General features: G+C 52.6%; 1 long non-coding RNA gene across 2 annotated transcripts; it reads left to right on the top strand.

Annotated features, from left to right (window-relative positions):
- Positions 1–2,239: 2,239 nt before the first annotated feature.
- LOC103880254 lies at positions 2,240–10,754 on the top strand. 2 transcript variants are annotated; one of them, XR_004179906.1, is made up of 3 exons: positions 2,240–2,565; positions 7,336–7,440; positions 10,704–10,754. It is a non-coding gene; the product is annotated as an uncharacterized LOC103880254 (long non-coding RNA). The 2 variants fall into 2 exon arrangements; XR_004179905.1 differs by lacking the exon at positions 10,704–10,754 and having other exon boundaries at positions 7,336–7,795.
- The last annotated feature ends 69 nt before the right edge of the window (positions 10,755–10,823 follow it).

Below are 10,823 nucleotides of genomic sequence, written 5' to 3'. Positions count from 1 at the left end.
TAGAGCTGGGGTTTTGCCATGTTGCCCAGGCTGGCCTCGAACTCCTGGCCTCAGGCAATCCTCCCACCTCAGCCTCCCAAAGTGCTGAGATTACAGGTACGAGCCACCCACGCCTGACTGATTAATGGTTTCACCAAACTTTGCGATGGAGTCATATTAGGAGGACGCAGAGAGGAGAAATAAGGGGATTGGGTTTCAAGAGAGCCAAAGCTTCATTTCATTTAGTGGGAAGCTATTTGATGTTGCCTGAGATGGCTAAATCAAGAAACAGCAGTTTATAATGAAAGTCAGCAATCTTCAATGGAGGGGAGGGCATTTTTTGTCTCCAGGAGGTGTTTGGAAGTGTCTGGAGCCATGTTTGGTTGTCACAGCGGGGCGTGCCTGGCATCTAATGGTGTATTAATTTCCCAAGGCTGCCATAAAAAATGGCCACGGGAGGCCGGGCGCAGTGGCTCACACGTGTAATCCCAGCACTTTGGAGGCCGAGGCTAGCGGATCACCTGAGGTCGGAAGTTCGAGACCAGCCTAACCAGCCTGACCAACATGGAGAAACCTCATCTGCACTAAAAATACAAAATGAGCTGGGCGTGGTGGTGCATGTCTGTAATCCCAGCTACTCGGGAGGCTGAGGCAGGAGGATCACTTGAACCCAGGAGGCGGAAGTTGTGGTGAGCTGAGATTGCGTCACTGCACTGCAGCCTGGGCAACAGAGAGGGAAACTCTGTCTCAAAAAAAAAAAAAAAGGCCGCTGGGCGCGGTGGCTCAAGCCTGTAATCCCAGCACTTTGGGAGGCCGAGACGGGCGGATCACGAGGTCAGGAGATCGAGACCATCCTGGCTAACATGGTGAAACCCCGTCTCTACTAAAAAATACAAAAAACTAGCCGGGCGAGGTGGCGGGCGCCTGTAGTCCCAGCTACTCGGGAGGCTGAGGCAAGAGAATGGCGTAAACTCGGGAGGCGGAGCTTGCAGCGAGCTGAGATCCCGCCACTGCACTCCAGCCTGGGCCACGGAGCGAGACTCCGTCTCAAAAAAACAAAACAAAACAAAAAGGCCACGGAGCAGGCGCGGTGGCTCACGCCTGTAATCCCAGCACTTTGGGAGGCCAAGACAGGCGGATCACGAGGTCAGGAGATCGAGACCATCCTGGCTAACACAGTGAAACCCCGTCTCTACTACAAATACAGAAATAAATTAGCCAGGAGTGGTGGCGGCGCCTGTAGTCCCAGCTAGTCGGGAGGCTGAAGCAGGAGAATGGCGTGAACCCGGGAAGTGGAGCTCGCAGTGAGCCAAGATTGAGCCACTGCACTCCAGCCTGGGCAACAGAGTGACACTCTGTCTCAAAAAAAAAAAAAGAACAAAAAGGGCCACAAATTTGGCTTAAAACACACAAACGTATTATCTTTAGTTCTGGAGTCCAGATTCTAACATGGGCCACACTGAGCTAAAATCAGGTGTCGGGATCACTGTATTCCTGTCTGAAAGTTCCAGAGGAGAATCGGCCTCCTTGCCTTTTCCAGCTATTAGACGCTTCCTGAACCCCTTGACTCATGGCCACTTTCTATCTTCCAGACTTGACTCTGGGATAGGCCAGTGGTCCAACACTCTAATCTCTACTTACTTCTTTTGTTTGTTTGTTTGTTTGTTTGAGATGGAGTCTCTGTCGCCCAAGCTGAAGTGCAGTGGTGCAATCTCGGCTCACTGCAACCTCCACTTCCTAGGTTCAAGCGATTGTCCTGCCCCAGCCTCCGGAGTAGCTGGGACTATGGGCGCCTGCCACCATGCCCGGATAATTTTTGTATTTTATTTTATTTTATTTGTTTTTGAGACAGAGTCTTGCTCTGTCACCCAGGCTGAAGTGCAGTGGGACAATCTCAGGTCACTGCAACCTCTGCCTCCTGGGTTCAAGCGATTCTCCCGCCTCAACCTGCGGAGTAGCTGGGATTACAGGCATGCACTACCACACCTGGCTAATTTTGCATTTTGGTACAGGGTTTCTCCATGTTGATCAGGCCGGTCTTGAACTCCCGACCTCGGGTGATCCACCCACCTCGGCCTCCCTACCTGCTGGGATGACAGGTGTGAGCCAATGTGTCTGACCCATTTTTGTATTTTTAGCAGCGACGGGGTTTCACCAGATTGGCTAGGCTGGTCTCGAACTCTTGATGTCAGGTGATCAGCCTGCCTTAGCCTCTGAAAGTGCTAGGATTACAAGCATGAGCCACCATGCCCAACCAAATTTTTGGAATTTTTAGCAGAGACAGGGTTTCACCATGTTGGCCAGGCTAATCTTGAACTCCTGAGCTCAGGGGATCCATCCGCCTCAGCTTCTCAAAGTTCCGGGACTACAGGTCTACTTCCGTCTTCATCCCAATTCCCTCACTGACTTCACCTCCCTCTCCCACCCTTAAGAGCCCTTGCAATTACAGTGCGCCTATCTGGATAAACCAGGCTAATCTGCTTCTATTTTTTTTGTTTTGTTTTGCTCCGCCTCCTGGGTTCATGCCATTCTCCTGCCTCAGCCTCCCGAGCAGCTGGGACTACAGACGCCCGCCACCACACCCGGGTAATTTTTTTTGTGTTTTTAGTAGAGATGAGGTTTCACTGTGTTAGCCAGGATAGTCTTGATCTCCTAATCTTGTGATCTGCCCACCTCAGCCTCCCAAAGTGCTGGGATTACAGGCATGAGCCACTGCGCCCTTTTTTTTTTTCAGATGGAGTTTCGCTCTTGTTGTCCAGGCTGGAGGGCAATGGCCCAGTCTCAGCTCACCGCAACCTCCGGGTTTCTCCATGTTGGTCAGGGTGAACTTCCGACCTCAGGTGATCCGCCTGTCTTGGCCTCCCAAAGTGCTGGGATTACAGGTGTGAGTCACCGCGCCTGGCTGCTAATCTGCTTCTATTAAAGCCAGCTGGCCTGGTGCGGTGGCTCACGCCTGAAATCTTAGCACTTTGGGAGGCCGAGGTGGGAAGATCACCTGAGGTCAGGAGTTCGAGACCAGCCTGACCAGCATGATAAAACCTCGTCTGTACTACAAATAAAAAAATTAGGTCGGGCACTGTGGGTCAGGCCCATAATCCCAGCACTTTGGGAGGCTGAGGCAGGCAGATCACTTGAGGTCAGGAGTTTGAGACCAGCCTGGCCAACATGGTGAAACCCCATCTTTACTAATCATACAAAAATTAGCTGGGCATGGTGGTGGGCGCCTATAATTACAGCTACTTGGAAGCCTGAGGCAGGAGAATCGCTTGAACCTAGAAGGCAAAGGTTGCAGTTAGTCAAGATTGCGCCACTGCACTCCAGCCTGGGTGACAGAGCAAGACTCCGTTTCAAAAAAAAAAAAGCCAACTAATTAGCAACCTTAATTTTACATTCTCGGGTGCGGTGGTGCGCACATGTAGTCTCAGCTACTCGGGAGGCCAAGGCGGGAGGATTGAGTCCAGGAGTTCTGAGGATATAGCAGCCTCAGATATATATCTGAGGATATATGTCAACCAGGTGTCTGCACTGTTTGGCCTCGATATGGTGACTTCCTGGGAGCAGGGGACCACCAGGTTGCCTCAGGAGGGGTGAACTGGGCCAGTTTGGAAAGAGAGTAGGTCAAAACTCCTGTGCCGATTAGTAGTGGGATCATGCCTGCGAATAGCCAGTACACATCAGCCTGGGCAACATAGTGAGACACTGCCTCTAAGAAAACATTTTATCTACAGCCTAATTCCCTCCTACTATGTGGCATAAATATTCACAGGTTGCAGGGATTGGGGGTGAACATCTTTAGGGGGCTATTATTCTGCGTACATAAATTGGCGAAGGCCACGGATGTTGCTGAACGTTGTCAGTGCCCGGGATGCCAAAGGTCAGTAGTGCTGCAGCTGAGACTTTTTCTGTTTCTGGCCTGGCGCGGTGACTGTTGTCTGTAATCCCAGCACCATGGGAGGTTGAGGTGGGCAGATCACCTGAGGTCAGGAGTTCGGGACCCGCCTGGCTGACATGGTGAAACCCTATCTCTACTACAAATACAAAAATTAGCCAAGTGTGTTGGCAGGCACCTGTAATCCCAGCTACCTGGGAGGCTGAGCCAGGAGAATGGCTCATTCTCTCTGCTTAGTGAGCAGAGACCGCACCATTGCACTCCAGCCTAGGTGACAGAGCGAGACTCTGTCTCAAAAACAAAACAAACAAAACAAAACAAAAATAGCAGTTACGCTTATGATTCAAACATCTGGAGATAAATACTAGAAGAAACAGCTAAAAGAGTTTGAAGCAGCTGTCTCTGGAAAGCAGGACCAGTGTGTGAAGGGTGGCAGGGATAGCTGTTCTCTTCCTTTTTTTTTGAGGCGGAGTCTCGGCTCTCCTGCAATAGGCTGGAGTGCAGTGGCTGATCTCGGCTCACTGCAAGCTCCACCTCCCGGGTTCATGTTCTCGCCTCAGCCTCCGGTAGCTGGGACTACAGGCCGCCACCCACGCCCAGCTAGGCCACTGTATTTTAGTAGAGGCGGGGTTTCACCATGTTATCAGGATGGTCTCGATCTCCTGACCTAATCTCTCGACCTCCCAAAGTGCTGGGATTGCAGGCTTGAGCCGCAGCGCCGGCCTGTTCTCTTCCTTATAGCAAGCAGCCTTTGATTTTATAATGTATGTTGCCTTGACAACGTGAGTATTTTCTATTTTATTTATTATTTATTTTTGGTTTTTGAGGAGGAGTCTCACTCTGTAAGCCCAGAGCTGGAGTGTAATGCGGCGCAATCTTGGCTCACTGCAAGCTCCACCTCCGGGTTCCGCGCCATTCTCCTGCCTCAGCCCCTCCCGAGTAGTTGGGACTGGCGTCCACCACCACCACACCCAGGTATTTTTGTATTTTTAGTAGAGGCGGGGTTTCATCATGTTAGCCAGTATGGTTACTCCATCTCCCGACCTGCGTGATCAGCCCACCTCAGCCTTCCAAAGTGCTGGGATTACAGGCGTGAGCCACTGTGTCCGGTATTATTTTATTTTATTTATTTTTATTGTTTATTGTTTTGAACCAAGTCTTGCTCTGTGTGAGCCTAAGTGTTAGTGGCACCATCTCGGCTCACTGCAGCCTCTGCCTCCCGGGTTCAAGTGATTCTTCTGCCTCAGCCTCCCGAGTAGTTGGGATTACAGGCCGCGCACCACCATGGCTGGGTGGTACCATTATTTTTAGTAGAGATGGGGTTTCACCATGTTGGCCAGGCTGGTCTCAGTGCCCAACCTTGTGATCCGCCTGTCTCCAGCCTCCCCAAAGTGCTGGGATTATAGGCAGCAAACCACGGGCCCAGCCCTAATTTTTATTATAATTATTTTCTTTTTTTCTTTTTCTTTTTTTTTGAGGCGGTGTGTCTCACTCTGTTGCCAGGCTGGGTGCAGTGGTGATCTCGGCTCACTGCAAGCTCCACCTCCCAGGTTCAGGCCATTCTCCTGCCTCAGCCAGCCTCCCAAGTAGCTGGGGCCTACAGGCGCCTGCATACACTCTGGCCTAATTATTTTTTGCATTTTTTTTTTTTTGGGGCGGAGTCTCGCTGTGTCTGGCTGGAGTGCGGTAGGCGATCGACTCACTGGCGCTCGCCTCCCAGGTTCACGCCATTCTCCTGCCTCGGCCTCGGTAGCTGGGACTACGAAGCGCCACGACCCGCCCGGCTGGTTTTTTGTATTTTTTAGTAGAGCGGGGTTTCACCATGTTAGCCAGGATGGTCTCGATCTCCTGACCTCGTGATCCCACCACGCCTCGGCCTCCCAAAGTGCTGGATTACAGGCGAGCCACGGCGCCCGGCCTATTTTTTGCATTTTTAGCAGAGATGGGTTTCACCATGTGCCAGCCAGGATGGTCTCAATCTCTCCTGACCGTGATCCACCCACCTGGCTACCAAGTGCTGGGATTACGAGCGTGAGCCGCAGCATGCGGCCTATTTTCTTTTTTTTAATTTTTCTTTTCTTTTCTTTTCTTTTTTTTTTTTTTGAGATGGTGTGTCTTGCTCTGTGCAGCCCAGGCTGAGGTGGTGGCACAATCTTGGCTACTACAGCCTCTGCCTCCCGGGTTCAAGCGATTCTCCTGCCTGTCTCCCAAGTAGCTGGGATTACAGGTACCCACCACCACGCCCCACTAATTTTGTATTTTTAGTAGAGACAGAGTTTCAGTGTGTTGGCCAGTCTGGTCTCCAACTCCTGACCTCATGATCCACCCGCCTTAGCCTCCCAAAGTGCTGGGATTATAAGTGTGAGCCACTGCACCCAGCCCATTTTTTGTATTTTTAGTAGAGACGGGTTTCACCATGTTAGCCAGAATGTCTCTATCTCCTGACCTTGTGATTTGCCCACCTCGGCCTCCCAAAGTGCTGGGATTACAGGAGTGAGCTACTGGGCCTCGCCAATTAATGTATTTTTTTAAAATTTTTTTCTGAGATGGAGTTTCACTCTGCCAGTGGAATGCAGTGGCACGATCTCGGCTCACTGAAACCTCCGCCTTCTAGGTTCAAGCAATTCTTGTGCCTCAGCCTCCTGAGTAGCTGGGATTATAGGCGTGCGCCACAACAGCCAGCTAATTTTTCTGTATTTTTAGTAAAGATGGAGTTTCACCATATTGACCAGGCTGGTCTTGAACTCCTGACTTTAAGTGATCCGCCCACCTCGGCCTCGCAAACTGTTGGGATTATAGGCATGAGCCACTGAGCCTGAGCTATGTATTTACTTTTTGAGACAGGGTCTGTCGCCCAGGCTGGAGTGCAGTGGTGCTATCACGACTCACTGCAGTCTTACGAACTCCAGGCCTCAAGGGATCTTTCTACCTCGGACTTCAGGCGCGCACCACCACACCCAGCTAATATATCTATCTTGTCGTCGTCTGTTCTGGTAGAGATGGGGTTTCACCATATTGCCCAGACCGGTCTCTAACTCCGCCTTGGCCTCCCAAAGTGTTGGGATTGCAGACGTGAGCCACCATGCCATGCCCTGGCCAATAATTTTAAAAGATGACAAAGGCCGGGCGCGGTGGCTCAAGCCTGTAATCCCAGAACTTTGGGAGGCCGAGGCGGGCGGATCATAAGGTCAGGAGATCGAGACCATCCTGGCTAACACGGTGAAACCCCGTCTCTACTAAAAACACAAAAAACTAGCCGGGCGAGGTGGCAGGCGCCTGTAGTCCCAGCTACTCGGGAGACTGAGGCAGGAGAATGGGGTAAACCCAGGAGGCGGAGCTTGCAGTGAGCTGAGATCGCGCCACTGCACTCCAGCCTGGGGGACAGAGCAAGACTCCGTCTCGGGGGGGAAAAAAAAAAAAAAAAAAGATGACAAAACAGATTTGCTTATTAATCTCCTCCTTACCAGGGCTTTCCTGTTTGGGGCCAGGCTTTGTGCCTGCGGCAGGCATGGTCCGGGCCTTAAGCATCTTATGGATTTCCAGGCGGGACACTGGTATCAAGGAACTGAGAGGTGAGCCTCAGGAAGCAGGGCCGGCTCTCATCACCTCCTCCCCAAGGAGAACTGTGGCTTTAGGTCTCTGGAGGCGGAGAGAAGGAAGCCTTCGTCACCAGGCCCCCTCCCTGGGCACCAGGATGGGCAGGACACAGAGGCCCTCCTCCTGCCGCCTGGAAAGGGAGCCCACAGGCACCCTTAAGGTTCTGTGTTTCGCTCCCTCTAACCCAGCCCTGGGCGCCCCCCGCCATGTGCTCTGGATACCCCACCCAGCAGACACCTCCCCATGCCTCTGTTCCCAGTGGCCTTTCCCTGCGTCTGGTGACTCTCCCTCCCTTGGGCCACAGCAATAAACAAGGCAGAGGAGCCACTACTTGTTTTTGTTTGTTTTGTTCTTGTTTTGTTTCTTGAGACAGAGTCTAGCTCTGTCGCCCAGGTTGGAGTGCAGTGGTGCAATTTTGGCTCGCTGCAACTTCTGCCTCCTGGGTTCAAGTGATTCTCCTGCCTCAGCCTCCTAAGTAGCTGGGACTATGGCGCCTGCCACCATGCCCGGCTAATTTTTGTATTTTTAGTAAAACGGAGTTTCACTGTGTTGGCCAGGCTGGTCTCAAACTCCTGACCTCAGGATCCACCTGCCTTGGCCTCCCAAAGTGCTGGGATTACAAGCGTGAGCCACCACGCCCAGCCGGTTTTTGTTTTGTTTTGTTTTGTTTTGTTTTTGAGAAGGAGCCTTCCTCTGTTGCCCAGGCTGAGGTGCAGTGGCACCATCTCTGCTTACTGCGGCCTCTGCCTCCTGGGTTCAAGCGATTCTCCTATCTCAGCTTCTAGAGTAGCTGAGACTACAGGCGCCCGCCACCATGCCCAGCTAATTTTTGTATTTTTAGTAGAGATGGGGTTTCGTCATGTTGGCCAGGCTGGTCTTGAACTCCTGACCTCAGGTGATCCGCCCGCCTTGGCCTCCCAAAGTGCTGCGATTATAGGTGTGAGGCACTGCAGCTGCTAGCCCACTCCTGGGATTGAAGCTCAGAAAATGGCAGCACATGGAATTTACTGTGCTGCAGGGAGTTTTTTTCGTTGTACACCACTCCATTTTTGAGATTTACCATGCTGTCACAGCTCTACTTCTACTTCTGTTTTCTTTTTCTTTTCTTTTTTTCTTGAGAAGGAGTTTCGCTCTTATTGCCCAGGCTGGAGTGCAGTGGCGTGATCTTGGCTCACCGCAACCCCTGCCTCCCAGGTTCAAGCAATTCTCCTGCCTCAGCCTCCCTAGTAGCTGGGATTACAGGCATGTGCCACCGTGCCCGACTAATTTTGTGTTTTTAATAGAGACGGGGTTTCTCCATGTTGGTCAGGCTGGTCTCGAACTCCTGATCTCAGGTGATCCGCCCGCCTCAGCCTCTCAAAGTGCTGGGATTACAGGCGTGAGCCACCGTGCCCGGCCTCTACTTATATTTTCTGTCACAGGGACTTCCATCCCAGCACAGACCTTCATTGATGAATTTCTGCAGTTCCCCCTGCAGAAGCTCCCTGGGCCACCTCCAGGGGGCATCCTGGACCCTCCCCAGACTGGCTGGAGTCCCCCCAGGGGTCCAGAGACGCCCACGTCCTCTTAGCCAGGAGTGGGTGGCAGCGCCAAGGGACCCTGATGGGGCCTGGCTCTGGCCCATGTCGTGCTGCACTACCCGCCCACCACACACTCCAGGCAGCTCTCAAGGACAAGGGGCCCCAGGGGAGCGCGGCGGGGACAGCTTCTTGCAGAGCCTCTGGTCCCGGGGGCCCTCCAATTGGCACAGACAGCTCCATCTGCATCCCCCATTCTGCCCCCGTCACGGTGTTTTCCTGACAGGCTGGGGGTGGTCAGCCTCTGGCGCAGCAAGGATAGATCCTAGCCACAGCACTCATTGAGTGCCTACTGGGTACCAGGCACGGTTCAGCTCCCAGACCCACCACTGGATTACCAATGCCGACGAGATGATGAAGTGGCCACTGTTTTCACCCCCAGTTTACAGATGAGGAAACTGAGGCAGGAGGGGCTGAGGCCCTTATCCTCTTCCCCTCAGCTGAGACTATCAAGCAGGGCTGGCATCTCACCACTTCAGTGTGGCCTTTGTGGGGAGGGCTGCTGCTTTCAAACCTTCTCAGACTCACCAGACCCACTGGGGACCCTCACGCCTCAGGAGCGGGAGTCGGGCTCTGCCCCAGACCTTCTGTTTTGTTTGTTTGTTTGTTTGTTTTTTGAGATGGAGTCTTGCTCTGTTGCCCAGGCTGGAGTATAGTGGTCCCATCTTGGCTCACTGCAACCTCTGCCTCCCAGGTTCAAGTGATCCTCCTCCCTCAGCCTCCCGAGTAGCTGGGACTACAGGCGTGTGCCACCACGCCCCGCTAAGTTTTTTTTGTTTTTGTTTTTGTTTTTCTGAGATGGAGTCTCACTCTGTCACCCAGGCTGGAGTGCGATGGCACAGTCTTGGCTCACTGCAACCTCCGCCTCCCAGGATCAAGCAATTCTCCTGCCTCAGCCTCTGAGTAGCTGGGACTACAGGCGCGTGCCACCACACCCGGATAATTTTTATATTTTTAGTAGAGATGGGATTTCACTATGTTGGTCAAGCTGGTCTGAAACTCTTGACTTCGTGACATGCCCACCTCGGCCTCCCAAAGTGCTGGGATTACAGGCGTGAGCCACCGCGCCCAGCAAGTTTTGTATTTTTAATGGAGATGGGGTTTCTCCATCTGCATTAGACCAGCCATGTTGGACCAGCTGGTCTTGAACTCCTGGCCTCAAGCAATCCACCCGCCTCGGCCTCCTAAAGTGCTGGGATTACAGGCATGAGCCACCGTGCCCAGCCTGCCCCAGCCCTTCTGTGCCTCTCTGGACAGGGGTAGCCTGTTCCCCCAAGCTGAGGCTCTTGGGCTCAGGGGCTAGGATATATCTAACCTCCACCATTTACCCAACATGATCTGGAGCAGGTCAGTTCTCCCTGGGCCTCAGTTCACTCGTTAGTGAGTGGAGTCAATAATAGTTTCACTCATGGCATTGTCTGGAGGTCAAGATGAGATAGTTTATCATGACCCAAAACGAGATCCCTGATATCTGGGACCCGGGGCTGCCCCATGACTGGCATGATTGCTGGGGGAGCGCTGGATTCACCCTTGCTGGGAGGTCAGGAAAGAGTGTGTCAGGCTCTGCCCTCTGAGAGGGGGCTGTTAAGCCCAGGTGGGCACAGAAGTATATTCTGAGGGATTGTCTGGCCTTGTGCCTTTTTTTTTTTTTTTTTTTTTAGATGGAGTTTCATCTGGTTGCCCAGACTGGAGTTCTATGGCGCAATCTCGGCTCACTGCAACCTCCGCCTCCTGGGTTCAAGTGATTCTCCTGCCTTAGCCTCTCAAGTAGCTGGGATTAC

The sequence above is a fragment of the Papio anubis genome, chromosome 18 (assembly GCF_008728515.1).
Source record: "Papio anubis isolate 15944 chromosome 18, Panubis1.0, whole genome shotgun sequence".
Classification (NCBI taxonomy): domain Eukaryota; kingdom Metazoa; phylum Chordata; class Mammalia; order Primates; family Cercopithecidae; genus Papio; species Papio anubis.
The sequence above is the reverse complement of the archived record's forward strand: the minus strand, read 5'-3'. Positions and strand labels throughout refer to the sequence as shown.